A 3,692-nucleotide genomic window follows, 5' to 3' on the forward strand; every position below is an offset into this window, starting at 1 on the left:
GCCTGGAGGCTCCAGCTCCAGGTGAGCCGGGGCGTCTCGCGCAGCTGACGGATGCCTTTGTCTCTGGGGGTAAGTTCGAGGAGCGTGGCGGCGGAAATGAGCCGCCCTGCCACCGCAGCCCCGACCACACTCGATACAGCCAATCAGGGCCCGGCGGGCAGCGCCGAAGAGCCGTCACTGCGAGTCCTTTGTCTCGCCCTCTCGCGCCACTTCCTGGGCACCGACTTTGTAGATAGTGCCAAGGTTGCTGATGCACCGTGCATTAATTCGTTTCTAATTCACACATGGAAAGGACACATGTGAAGCATGTTTTTCACAGCACTGAATTACGAGGGTGAATCAAAAAGTTTTTACCCTTGTTTTTTATTAGCCTACATAAAAAAGCACTCCGTCTTCAGGCCACAAGTAGCCCATCGGGACCATCCGACCGCCGTATCATCCTCAGTTGAGGATGCGGATAGGATGGGCGTGTAGTCAGCACACCGCTCTCCCGGACGTTATGATGGTTTTCTTTGACCGGAGCCGCTACTATTCCGTCGAGTAGCGCCTCAATTGGCATCACGAGGCTGACTGCACCCCGAAAAATGGCAACAGCTCATGGCGGCCCGGATGGTCACCCATCCAAGTGCCGGCCACGCCCGACAGCGCTTAACTTCGGTGATCTGACGGGAACCGGTGCACCCATTGCGGCAAGGCCGTTGCCATTAGCCTAAATAAGGTACAATAGAAATCAATACATATTATAAAAGCAAGTGCACAATTTGCATGCCATTAAAACTAAGAAACGAATCATAATACGATCAAGAGAGTTATATGGTGTAGTAGCACTCTATCCCCCATCCAAGACAAAGGTTACCCGTTTTTACCTGAAGAAATTGCTTTTTAAGATATAAAGGCTGGGAAGCTTCATCCACTAGAAATTCCTAGAACATTCCAGAACATTCGAGAGTATTCGAGAACATTTCAGAACATTCTAGAGTATTAGCGAGCATTCCACAACATTCCAGAATGTTCTGGAATGTTTAGGAATAGTTTGTAACATTCTGCAAGATTCCAGAATGTTCGGAAACATCCAGATCATTGTGGAACATTCCAGAACAAAAAATGGTTCAAATGGCTCTGAGCACTATGGGACTTAACTGCTGAGGTCATCAGTCCCCTAGAACTTAGAACTACTTAAACCTAACTAACCTAAGGACATCACACACTTACCGGAGTGGTCACGCGGTTCCAAACTGAAGCGCCCAGAACCGCACGGCCACACCGGCCGGCCATTCCAGAACACCCCAGAATGTTGTGGAATGTTCTGGAACATTGTGGACTATTTGCAGCCCTTTTGGCATGTTCTCGAATTCGCCACTGATGGGGCTACCCATAGGTAGGGGTATATAAAAAAAGACCTGTTGAAACTTCAGTATCTTATCAGTGACGAAGGGAGGAACCGAAAAAGTAGTGTAGTGAGTAAACAAAAACAAACAGTGAACCGGGAGTAGTCAAAGTGGTACAGTAATTGAATGTAAAGTGTGAAAAATGTCTAAAGTGTAATTACTGTATCTGTCAATAAAAAGTTGATTTCTTTTAAATTTTAGACAATGCCCAAACGTAAAAGGGAAGGAGATCTGGCCAGTTCTCAGGCAAACCGGTGAAAACGAAAAAAACTGCAAAAATACGATACAAGCGAAGAGCACAAAGCACGTTTAAGTTCCCAACGAACATCTACATCTTCATGGATACTCTTCAAAACACATTCAAGTGCCTGCTGAGGGTTCATCGAACCACCTTCACAATTCTCTATTATTCCAATCTCTTATAGCGTGCTGAAAGAATGAACACCTATATCTTTCCGTACGAGCTCTGATTTCCCTTATTTTATCGTGGTGATCGTTCCTCCCTATGTAGGTCGGGGTTAACAAAATATTTTCGCATTCGGAGAGGAAAGTTGGTGATTGGAATTTCGTGAGAAGATTCCGTTGCAACGAAAAACCACTTTCTTTTAATGATTTCCAGCCCAAATCCTGTATTATTTCTGTGACACTCTCTCCCATATTTCGCGATTAAACAAAACGTGCAACCTTTCTTTGAACTTGTTTGATGTACTCTATCAGTCCTATCTGGTAAGGATCCCACACCGCGCAGCAGCATTCTAAAAGACGATGCACAACCGTACTGTAGGCTGTCTCCTTAGTAGGTCTGTTACATTTTCTAAGTGTCCTGCCAATAAAACGCAGTCTTTGGTTAGCCTTCCACACAACATTTTCTATGTGTTTCTTCTAATTTAAGTTGTTCGTAATTGTAATACCTAGGTATTTAGTTGAATTTACGGCTTTTTGATTAGACTGATTTATCGTGTAACCGAATTTTAACGAGTTCCTTTCAGCACTCATGTGGATGACCTCACACTTTTCGTTATTTAGGGTCAACTGCCACTTTTCGCACCATTCAGATATCTTTTCTAAATCGTTTCGCAGTTTGCTTTGCTCTTCTGATGACTTTATTAGTCGATAAACGACAGCGTCATCTGCAAACAAGCGAAGACGGCTGCTCAGATTGTCTCCAAAATCGTTTATATAGATAAGGAACAACAAAGGGCCTAAAACACTACCTTGGGGAACGCCAGAAATCACGTCTGTTATACTCGATGACTTTCCGTCAACTATTACGAACTGACAGGAAATCGCACGTCCAATCACATAACTGAACGATATCCCATAAGCACGCAATTTCACTACGAGCCGCTTTTGTGGTACAGTGTCAAAAGCTTTCCGGAAATCTAGAAATACGGAATCAATCTGAAATCCCTTGTCAATAGCACTCGACACTTCATGTGAATAAAGATCTGGTTGTGTTCCACAGGAACGATGTTTTCTAAACCCATGTTGATTGTGTGTCAATCGACCGTTTTCTTGGAGGTAGTTCATAATGTTCGAACACAATATATGTTCTAAAATCATGCTGCATATCGACGTTAACGAAGTGGTCCTGTAATTTAGTGGATTACTCCCACTACCTTTCTTGAATATTGGTGTGACCTGTGCAGCTTTCCAGTCTTTGGGTACGGATCTTCCGTCGAGCGAACGCTTATATATGATTGTTAAGCGGGGAGCTAATGCATCAGCATACTCCGAAAGGAATCTAATTGGTATACAGTCTGGACCAGGATACTTGCACTGTGAGAAGCACAGAAACAGAAGAACAACGAAATGAACTGATTGAAGAATCGAGAATTGCGACACAATGAAAATATTACCCCACAAGAAGCGCGGACGACGACAAGTAAACAGTACAACCAAACAAAGAAGCATTCCACTACGACCCGACGACAGAAAATAACAAACACAAACACTTCGTAATCGATAAAATCGATAACATCTGCTAATTTAGCATCGCGAAAAAATTCGGTACAGAAACATCAGCATTCTGCTGCATCAATGGAAAAATTCGATTACCACCATTGGGAGCAACTCCGGAGGAATTTCCATAGTGCATTCACGGAGAAATTCCAGAATCAAAACACTTTCTTCAAAATACAAAAGCGTAAAACGCCTGCTTTCAAATGACTTCTTTCGGTGTCACTTCGATTAGCACTAACAGAGTTGAAATAGTTGAAATAGGTTATGTTTTTTCCATCCAAGGACAAATCTATCACAGCCTGGGATAATTACTACCACAGCCCAACGAAGACCATAAATTTC

The 3,692-nt window shown here is 43.5% G+C and overlaps 1 pseudogene; it reads right to left on the bottom strand.

Moving 5' to 3' along the window:
- Positions 1-585: 585 nt before the first annotated feature.
- On the bottom strand, positions 586-703 carry LOC124796786 (annotated as a pseudogene).
- Between the last annotated feature and the right edge of the window lie 2,989 nt (positions 704-3,692).

This window comes from Schistocerca piceifrons, chromosome 4 (assembly GCF_021461385.2).
Source record: "Schistocerca piceifrons isolate TAMUIC-IGC-003096 chromosome 4, iqSchPice1.1, whole genome shotgun sequence".
Lineage (NCBI taxonomy): Eukaryota > Metazoa > Arthropoda > Insecta > Orthoptera > Acrididae > Schistocerca > Schistocerca piceifrons.